General features: G+C 43.9%; 1 long non-coding RNA gene across 1 annotated transcript in view; it reads left to right on the top strand.

The window, feature by feature from the left end:
• Nucleotides 1-11,000, top strand: part of LOC309529737 — a 903,093-nt gene that overhangs the window by 671,263 nt on the left and 220,830 nt on the right. The gene's annotated exons all lie outside the window — the stretch shown is intronic.

Raw genomic sequence — 11,000 nt, 5'->3', positions numbered from 1 at the left:
AGTCAACCAGGAGAGGTGTGCACTATTTTAATGTTTATTTATAAATCATTTGGATGCCACCTTTCTGAGCACAGCCCCTCCAGAGCAGCTCACAACATCACAAAATAGTACATCTATAAAATCCAATAGCAAAAACAACAGAACTATAGCAAGGGGATTTGCCATCCTTTAAAAACCGAAGCCACTTAAAACAAATATCCATATAAAAAACCGAAGCCACTTAAAAAAATATCCATATAAATTACCACCCGGCCAACAGAGTCATTGATGTTAAAATAGCCAGTTCTGAAAAAACAACCACTGGGGCTAAGAGGCCCAAAATAGACATGTTTTCAACATGTAGAATATTCTAAGTCAGGTGGAGCCAGACTCAGTGACAGCAGTGGTGGCAGGTGCCCATTGTGACTTATAGGAAGGAAGGCAAAGAGAGCAACAGTAGGTAGGGCCTGAGCCAATGACAGGAAAATCGCCCCTCTGACTGGTTGTGAACAAGAAGGCAGTCGGCTGTGGAGTGGTTAAGGCAGATTGAGGTTGGTGGGACACTGCCCCATTCAACCTAATGGAACAGCCTCCACTGCTTCCAAGGACTACATGCCAGTGGTGTTGCAAAAGTGGGTGGAGCAGCAAATGTAGATTTTACCTTGGTCCAGTAGGTTAATTCAATAGTGGCCACTGAGGCCACGCAGTTGGGGCACCATTTGCTCTCCCAGCTTCACAAAACACCAGCCTTTACCCAGATAGAGCAGGAAGGAGTAAGGCATGGTGTCAGGGACTGACTAGATGAGGAGGAGTGGTGGAAGCCACCTGAGTGTCAGGAGCTCATCCTACACTCGAGTAGGACCCTGGCAGAGACACATGCCTGACTGGCATGTTCTCTCCCTCCTGGTCGATCGTTCGGGAGCTTCAAAAGCTCTCTTCAGCCCGAATATCACAGTAACCGATGCCAACGGACATCGGCACACTTAGGGATCTGCAGAGTCTTCGCAGCTTGCGTAACAGACCTCAGCAACTCAGCATTTTGGCTAATCTTCTTTATTTACATATAAACACACACAGAGCACTGCAACATGGCTCCCTCTCTCTCTAGCATCAGGCAGCAAAGAGAAAAGAACAAAGGACAATAGTCCCACTTCATGGAACCAGTGGCATAGCGTGGGGGGTGCAGGGGGGGCTGGCCGCACCGGGTGCAACATCTGGGGGGGGCGCTCGCACTTGCAGTGCTAAAATCAGTGCTAAAATCCACGGGTTGGGGGCGCAAATTACTTGTCTTGCCCCGGGTGCTGACAACCCACGCTACGCCACTGCATGGAACACAGTAACACAAACATCCTGTCTCCGTCACTTCCCACTCTGTGGAGTCAAAACATACACCGTCATGTGATAGACAAAAATCCCATGACTGCAGTCATGGAGCAGGAATTCTAACACTGAGCTTCCCAGGGAAAGCACAGAGGGAGAGGATTTGGACCCTGACTCCTGGTGGTGGGAAACCAGCCACACCCCAGAGGAGGAGATGAGCTGGGAAGTACTGAAGGCAGGGAGCTTGAGAAATAGTGAAGAGGAGGAAACAGGCAAGGAAACAGGGCAGGGACAGGAATCAGACTTGGCAGAACCACTCCGATAGCTTCTCTGCTGACAGCTTGCAGCCCGCCCTTCCAGAAGAAGGCGTTTGTTGCACGTTGCCAGGCAAAGAGCCAAGCAGACACAGAGAGGGTCCCTTGGGGATTGCCGTAGCCAGAGGGAGGGGCCTGAGATAGAGGGTTAGGGAGTGAAGAAGGGGGAGCTAAAGGCAACAACTGCTTCACCAAGACAGGAGCAACCTTCAGAAGCCTCTGTGTGTTCTTTGTTCCTTAATAATCATTATAATAGTAATAACTAGCTGTAAGCTAGCCAGGTGTTTCACTCTCTTTCTCTGATCTACAAGCAACCTGCTCTCCTTGACGGCTTCCTGACACATGGGAAGATTGGGCCAATGCAGTGCAGGGTTGGGACAACCCAAAAGGATGCTGGACTAAGTGGGCCATTGATTCGTCTTATGATCTTTTAAAAAAAGGAAAAGGACTCCTGACAGTTTAGTCCAGTCGCAAACGGCACTCATCTCGCTTTACTGACCAAGAGAACCGACATTTGTCTGAAGACAGTTTTCCAGGTCATGTGGCCAGCATGACTAAGCTGCTTCTGGCGAACCAGAGCAGCACACGGAAATGCAGTTTACCTTCCCGCTGAAGTGGTACCTATTTATCTATTTGCACTTTGATGTGCTCTCGAACTGCTAGGTTGGCAGGAGCTGGGACCGAGCAACAGGAGCTCCCCCCGGTTGCAGGGATTCGAACCGCTGACCTTCTGATCGGCAAGTCCTAGGCTCTCTGGTTTAACCCACAGTGCCACCCGCAGTTAATCACTAAAGCCATTTGTGTGTTCAGACCCAGAAACCTACCCCCTAAATAAATTCACACTTGAATCAAATTTTTGGTTTGGCTTTATTGATTACAGAAAGTGACTGGTTGCATAGGCTCTGGTTTGACTAGCTCCCTGCCATGCAGGTAGTACTGACCCAGGGCACCAGCATAGGTCAGCCAAGGGTGAACACCTGTATAAGCGGAAAGCCGGTCACGGGCTAACTCCGCCACCCAAATGTCCCCCTGGAGTAAGGCATGGGCACAACCCCCTCCCAGGGGTTGACCAAACCATTGAGTCCCTGGATTCCTTTATCGGAATACCCTTCACATAGGGATGGTGACAGTGTTCTCCCATCCCTATCACCTGAACCAGAGCCTATCTGCAACCTTACAAGTTGTGATCATTTGCTACACAGCAGGCGAAACCCAAATGGCAACAGCCAATCCACCAAGTGGGGAAAATTCCTGCCGTGCCCCTGTCCCAACGACAGATGACACACGATGGCATAGCAAGGTCAAGTGCAACAAGCCCTAAAAGTAGGGAGAGGTGGGCGGGTGTTCCGAATGCACTCACTGAAAGAGGAAGCTCTGGGTCACATGTATGGTCATAAATAGGTCCCTCGAACCATTTGGACTGCGTCCCATTGGCCAGATTGCTTTCGAACTGCTAGGTTGGCAGGAGCTGTGACCGAGCAACAGGAGCTCACCCCGTTGTGGGGATTCAAACCACCGACCTTCCAATTGGCAAACCCTAAGCTCAGTGATTTAGACCATAGAGCCATCCGCGTCCCTTATGATCTTAACCCATGGGGTTCCCACAATGCCACTGAATTCAGAATCTAAGGCCGTAATCCTTTACACAATTGCCTGAGCAGATAGACATGTATAGGACTGCAGTGTACATTTTCCTACTTGTGCCACCGAAACCAAGCACAGCAATCCTAATTAGATCTTGCCATTTCCATCCCACGACGCTTGGAAAGAGACACGTTGTAAACCTTTGGCCATATCTATATCTACTTACATCAGCATACATATTTTTTAGGGGAAGCGACGAAGCTGCAGTTTGCTCACATTCATCCCTCGGGGGATCCAAACGGTAAAAAAGATAACCGTCTGGAGGAAGTTGATTTTCCTTAGAGCACCCTAAGAAAAGACAGCACCAGATCGCTTCCCGAAAATTGCACATATAAAAAACAGAAGACTCTGGTTGCTGAAAACAAAGCAACAATGTCAGATTCTCAGTCTACTTCACTGCCCCCTCCAGCTCCCGCTTGAGTGCTTCATCTCCCAGAAGACCAACTAACTCCAATTACTTTGCCAACAGCTGCCACTGGAAAGGGGAAAAAATATGTGACAAACTTCAAAATATTTTCCCTCCTTTGCACTTTTCAAATTTTGAGAGATGGGCAGAAACTGGAGGCCCTCTTCGTTGAATCAATGTTGTGCCAAGGAAAGTCTGGGCAGCATTGTTCAGAAATTCCTACATTCTTTTTCTCCAAAGGTTGAAGAAGGGACAGAAAGCGGTTGTGTGGATTTGTGGCTCAGTGATGATCTGACTACAGCTTCTTTAAAAACACAGCACTTAATTGAATTTCCTGCAAGGGTCGCCCAGTTATTTTTCTCAGTTGTAAGACATTTAATTAAATATTGTGCATGGGTAGCATCATCATCACATATTATATTTAATACCCATCCTTCACCATAAGGTGTCAGAGCAGGTTACATCTAAAAAAAAGATGTTGCAGTATAATAAATCAAGCGAAACAAGCACTGCTTGGTTCTTTTGTTTTTTTATTCATTAAATTTATATCCCACCCTTTCATCTGAGAATCACAAGGCAGTTTACAGCATTAAAAAACAAAAATGCATAATATAATAACGAACAAAACTACCCCTCCGCACACATAGTTTAAAAGGCCATAGATCACTTAAACAGCCAAAAACCAGGGAGAAAAGGAATGTTTTTGCCTTGCACCTAAAAATGGGTTGTTTTAGTATCATTCTCTTGGTTGCATGATAAGATGATAGATAGAATGATAGATGATAGACAGACAGACAGACAGATAGATAGATAGATAGATGATAGATAGATAGATAGATAGATAGATAGATAGATAGATATAGATAGATAGATAGATAGATAGATATAGATAGATAGATAGATGATAGATAGATAGATAGATGATAGATAGATAGATGATAGATAGATAGATAGATAGATAGATAGATAGAGATATATAGATATAGATAGATGATAGATAGATAGATAGATGATAGATAGATAGATAGATGATAGATAGATAGATAGATAGATAGATGGTATTATTAGGTATACATCTTAACCCCTGTAAGCAAATACAAGGAATAGTGCTCTGATCTTTTCTGCAGCTATTAGGGTCAGGATGTTAGCAGAGGAGCTATTAGGGTCAGGATGTTAACAGAGGAGATGGAGGGGATGTTCCATTGCTCTCATGCAATTATTTCGCACGCAGAATCATTTAATTGGATATAACACAGAGATATTTCTTTATCAAAATACTTGTATACCACAATTTCATTAAAAAGGTTATAAATACACATATATATACCATTTCAGAAAATAAAATTAGCCTAACATCTATTGCATATCCTGTATTTGTCCTCCAATTATTTTTCTGATTTGAAGGCTCCTACTCATACACTCACACACCATTTCAAAGAGTAAAGTCAAATTTAGATATTCCCTTTAATAATTTCTGCTCTTGAACTATTCCAGATATACAGTTCTAGGCAGATTTGTCCAGATTAAATGACCAGCATATTACTTACTCAAATAGCATACATTAAGAATGAAGAGTGAATATGCCGTTGATGTTTCTGGAGGTTTTACTACGCCGTCCTGTGCATGCAGTTGAATATGAGAGGCCATGCCATTCCATTACAGAGGTTGCTGTACTTTTAGATGGTTGGGCCATTGGAGAAACCCAAAAAGGGAGGGCACAAATCTGTAATAGTGATGCTCAGAAGCAGAGAGCACTTATGCCAGCCTTTCTCAACCTGTGGGTCCCCAGATGTTGTTGAATTACAACTCCCATCACCCCTAGCTAGCAAGGCCAGAGCTCAGGAATGATGGGAGTTGTAGTCCAACAACATCTGGGGACCCATAGGTTGAGAACTGCTGACTATTTGGTACCAACAGTCAAAACACTGCACCATTGAAAACCTGTGATGGAGAGACCATCACAGACTGCAGCAAGCAGATGAAACAATGGGAAGATCACTATTGAGAATTGTACTCATGGGAAAACATGGTCTTTGACAGAGCAAATCACAGCATCCAGACTCTGCCTGTCTTGGAAGAGCTAGATGTCTCTCACTTGATGAGCAGAAGAACGCCATCGACTCTCTAGCATGTGAGAAAGCCCCAGGTAGGACAGAATCGCAACAGAAGTGCGGGAAGTTGACCTCAAGTCCCCTCTCCTGACGCACCTCCATGGCTTTCTCTAGCAGTCTTGGGGAACAGGAGCCATGCTACAAGACATGCACAACTCCAGCAATGTGACCCTCTGCTGGAACAAAGGTGACCGCCAACTGTAACAACTACAGTGGTACCTCGGGTTACATACGCTTCAGGTTACAGACGCTTCAGGTTACAGATTCCGCTAACCCAGAAATAGTACCTCGGGTTAAAAACTTTGCTTCAGGATGAGAACAGAAATCGTGCTCTGGCGGCGCGGCAGCAGCAGGAGGCCCCACTAGCTAAAGTGGTGCTTCAGGTTAAGAACAGTTTCAGGTTAAGAACGGACCTCCAGAACAAATTAAGTTCTTAACCTGAGGTACCACTGTACCATGCAATCTCCCTGCTGAGCACCTGTGTACTATTCAACAGGATCTGTCCTGGAGTGTCAACACAAGGGGGCTTGTGAAGAAGGCGCAGCAGAGATTGTACTTTTTGAGAATACTAAGGAAAAACCATCTTCTGCAGAAACTGCTGCTTGCCTTCTATCACTGTGCCATTGAGAGTGTGCTCACTTATGGCTTATGTGTGTGGTACGGAAGCTGTACTACCCAGGACAAGATGGGGTTGTGCAGGGTTGTTAAGGCAGCAGAGAGCATTGTTGGCTGCCCACTCTCCACCTTAGAGCAGATTTATGCCACAAGGTGCCATAGGAAGGCACTGGACATAGTAAAAGATCCATCGCATCCTGGGCACTGTCTCTTCGAGCTCTTGCCGTCGGGACGGAGATACAGGACGATGAAGACAAGAACAAGCCATCTTAAGAACAACTTCTTCTCCAGAGCGATCTCGGCCCTGAATGGGAAGCCCGGACTTTGAAAGTCATCTAATCCCCCTTGCTGTATTATACTGTATTGTTTAATTAGCGTTTTTATGGAGCAGTCAAGTAATTTCGTTGTCCCCGAAGGGGGCAATGACAATAAAGATATTATTATTATTATTATTATTATTATTATTATTATTATTATTATTATTACAGTCACTCACTGAAAAGGTCTACCCAGTCACAATGCAGCTTTGGAGTTCAGAGATCAACAATCAGCATGGTTTTTTCACTGTGTCAGCTGCAGGAGAAATGCCGGGAGCAGAGATGGCCATAATAATAATAATAATAATAATAATAATAATAATAATAATAATAATTTATTTAGACCCTGCCCATCTGGCTGGGTTTCCCTAGTACACTGCTTTCTTACACCTGATGATAGCCTTTGACCTCGTCAGCGAAAAAGGACTTCTCACACCACTCAACAAGATAGGAAGCCCCCACCTAAACTCTAGGCAAATTCTGAAAGCTGTGTTTCGGTATGCACATGGTTTTGAGAAGTGCAAATAAAGCAGATCCACATTAAAATGCAAACTGGGCTGAATTTCTCCCCCACCTCTAATTCCAGGGCATTCCAAGGAAACTAACATGCAGATAGGAGCTGGGGAAAGCACCAGACAGCTGCATACACATCGTCCTCAAATTAAAAACCCTGCCCCACAAAATATCTGAAATGCCTCCTCCCCTGTTTCACAGCCTGGGAATGGCTCCACTCAACTGCATTTCAATTCAGCACCAAGGTTGCAGAGACATCTTGATTTATGCTCATAGTTTTAGCCTGCTGGAACGTAACTGTGTTTTGTTGCATTGTAAGATAACAATTTTCAATAGTCCACTTAAGTCAACAGCAACCTTGGATACCATTAAATAAAACATGGAAAGCGTATTTGTGTGAGATGAGGATATGCAGACGTAACACTCAACAATGATTTAGCATTATGAGAGGGTGGAGCAGCAAGCCTCAGGCTCATACGCTTCCCCTTCATTCAATCCTTGCATGCAAGGGGGTAGAGATTTAAAGCTTTGCATCACATTTATCACAAACAACCGTTTCCCATGTAGAACCACTGCAGGAAACTGTGGTTTGCCCAAGCTGTAGCTAACAAATCAGAGCATCCAGCCACAGGGATTGCACTGTTTTGATAGCCTGGTTTCTTCGCCAGTTACAATTCAAATGAAACTGCAAGCCTGAGGCTCCCTGAAATGGGCTCTCATCTTGACAGAGCAAACCACAGTTTGCTCCATTAATCTTCCCTGCATGTTGGTGCTGAAAATGCAAAGTTCGGTTTAGCAGCACCAGGCAAAGACACTTGGGGGAGTTGAAGGAGGGTGACATCAATTTTGCATGTCATTTCCTTCGGCTAGTAAACACATCAGATTTTGGAAATAGTATGTTTCCTTCTTTCTTTCTTTCTTTCTTTCTTTCTTTCTTTCTTTCTTTCTTTCCCAAGACAAGCTGATTCCTCCTTTCCCACCCATCCTACCTCCCCACCCATCCCACTTCCATAGTTTAGGCCGATGGGCTGTTTAATTTCCCTGCCCAGACTTTGATGCCATTAGTATCTCTGCAGCATTATGTGGGTGATTTCTTATTCAATGGCTCAGGGTGACTCCAATCTCTGTGAGCAGCTACTGAAGGGTTTTCATGATGTGACAGCCGAGTCAGCTAGCTGAATAACAAAGGCAGAGCCATCAACCTTGCATGGTGTGGGATGTCGAATTAGATTCGCAGGCAACAGCATCTATATTGCCTGCGAGAGAAAGCTGCACTTCATTAAGCCGGTGGGCGATGAGGTGATATGTGCAAAAATAGGGCTAGATGAGGAATTTGCATTCCATTCACACAGTAAGCAAATACATGAGCCAATGTTCTGATGTGAGCGCAGCAAAACTCAGGACTATCCATACCAGTGACCAGAATGACCTGCCATGTAGTGAATTTGAAGATGCTCAAAATACGTTTGGAGAAACCAGCAGGCATGGACAAAGCATTTGGGGCTTTGTAGCTTATGGAGACATCACCTTGCCAACAAAGGTCCATATAGTTAAAGCTACGGTTTTCCCAATAGTGATGTATGGAAGTGAGAGCTGGACCATAAAGAAGGCTGATCGCCGAAGAATTGATGCTTTTGAATTATGGTGCTGGAGGAGACTCTTGAGAGTCCCATGGACTGCAAGAAGATCAAACCTATCCATTCTGAAGGAAATCAGCCCTGAGTGCTCTCTGGAAGGACAGATCCTGAAGCTGAGGCTCCAATACTTTGGCCACCTCATGAGAAGAGAAGACTCCCTGGAAAAGACCCTGGTGTAGGGAAAGATGGAGGGCACAAGGAGAAGGGGGCGACAGAGGATGAGAGGGTCGGACAGTGTTCTCGAAGCTACCAGCATGAGTTTGACCAAACTGCGGGAGGCAGTGGAAGACAGAAGTGCCTGGCATGCTCTGGTCCATGGGGTCACGAAGAGTCGGACACGACTAAACGACTAAACAACAACAAGCTTATGGAGAAAAGACGAGTAAGAAGCAACATGATAGAGGTGTGTAAAAATATGCATGACGTAGAGAAAGTGGACAGAGAAAATATATTTTCTCTCATAACACTAGAACTCATGAACATACAAGGAAACTGAATGTTGAAAGGTTTGACAGACAAAAAAGGGTTTGGGACAGCACAGAGGTGAACTATGGGGTTTTCCCCTCGCAAGATGTAGCGAGAGCCACCAAACTAGGTAGCTCTAAAACATTAGACGAACTGGCTTCTAACAGGCATTTGGGTGGCCACTGTGTGAACAGTGAGAACTTGAAGGGAGAACTGTGGGGGAATGGAGAACTGTGAGAACTTGAAGGGATACTCGTCTGATCCTGCAAGCTATTTGTATGTTCTGAAATCTGTCTATTTCTAATCTGTGGCACTTACAGGTGGTTTTACTCATTATTGCATTCTGTTTCCACATCAATCTGAGAATTTTAAAAAAAATCTTCTCAAAATATGTCCTGCAGATCATATTCTCAGATGTATTTATATGTGTCACCTCTCCGATGAAAGAAGAATGGCAGACAAAATGAATGGACTACGCAGAATTTGATAAAATGACAGGAAGGACTGGAAAACTGTGGGACCAGAGATTCACAGAAGATTGGAAGAAATATACAAACTATTTGAAGAGCAACTGTAATCAACAAATTACGCTAGTAGGACCACAAGAAGTTTTGTAAGGAGAAATATATGAAACATTGCAAAGTAGAAAAAGAATAGAGATATTAGTTATGAGATTCAAATGTAATAGTGAAAGTAAGAAATGTATATTAAGTGATTAGATTGGAAAATTTTCAGAGGTGATTGATGGAAGTCAAAAAAGTTGTGTAAGATGTAAAAGTATGTTCAATTACTGTTGAAAATGATATGTTAAAAAACTAATAAAAAATATAAAATATAAATGTGTCACCTCTCTATAAATAAAAACAAAAATTCAATGAGTATTTCTCCCCAAAAAAACCAACAAAGTCTTATGAGGAACGGTTGAAGGAGCTGGGTATGTTTAGCCTGGAAAAGAGGAGACTGAGAGGAGATATGGCAGCCATCTTCAGATATCTAAAGGGCTGTTACATGGAAGATGAGCAAGTTGTTTTTTCTCCTGCTCTGGAGGGCAGGACTCAAACCAATGGCTCCAAATTACAAGATGGGAATACAACTATGGTACTCCATTATGCTCATAAGACCTCGGTTCTCGATCCTTTCTTCATAGAAGGTTGATTAAGTGTCACTGGAAACTTGTTCTACATAAAGTGCATGGTTTGAGGGCCTGGGATATCTGGCTATGGGAGAACTGATCTTTTATAATAAAAATATAAGGGACTTCTTGGTGCCTTTGCAACAAGCGTTTGGGAGAATCCTTGTCCATGCTTCTTTTTACTGTGTCTTCCCATTCCCTCTCCTTGAATTTTTATAACTTAACAATAACCTGTACTATTTATTACTATTTATTATGGTCACTTCATGTTTTGGGAGTGGCCTTCCCTCTGAGGTGTATCATGCTTCAGGATTACTGCCTTTACAAAGGTAGGTGAGGACATCACTCTTTGTCCAGACCCTTTAAAAGTTGAGGGGTGCATTGTGATTCATTTCTGCTGCCTTTTTGATTCGGCCATTGCCGGTGATTTATACTTAGTTTGGCTCGGTATTATATTTTGTTGCATCAGATTTTAAAATGTTTGTTGCTGTCCTCCCACCCTGTGACCCAGGCAAGGGTGGGTTATAAATATCTGAAATGAATAATT

The sequence above is a fragment of the Podarcis vaucheri genome (genome assembly GCF_965113315.1).
Source record: "Podarcis vaucheri genome assembly, chromosome: 3".
NCBI lineage: Eukaryota > Metazoa > Chordata > Lepidosauria > Squamata > Lacertidae > Podarcis > Podarcis vaucheri.
The sequence above is the reverse complement of the archived record's forward strand: the minus strand, read 5'-3'. Positions and strand labels throughout refer to the sequence as shown.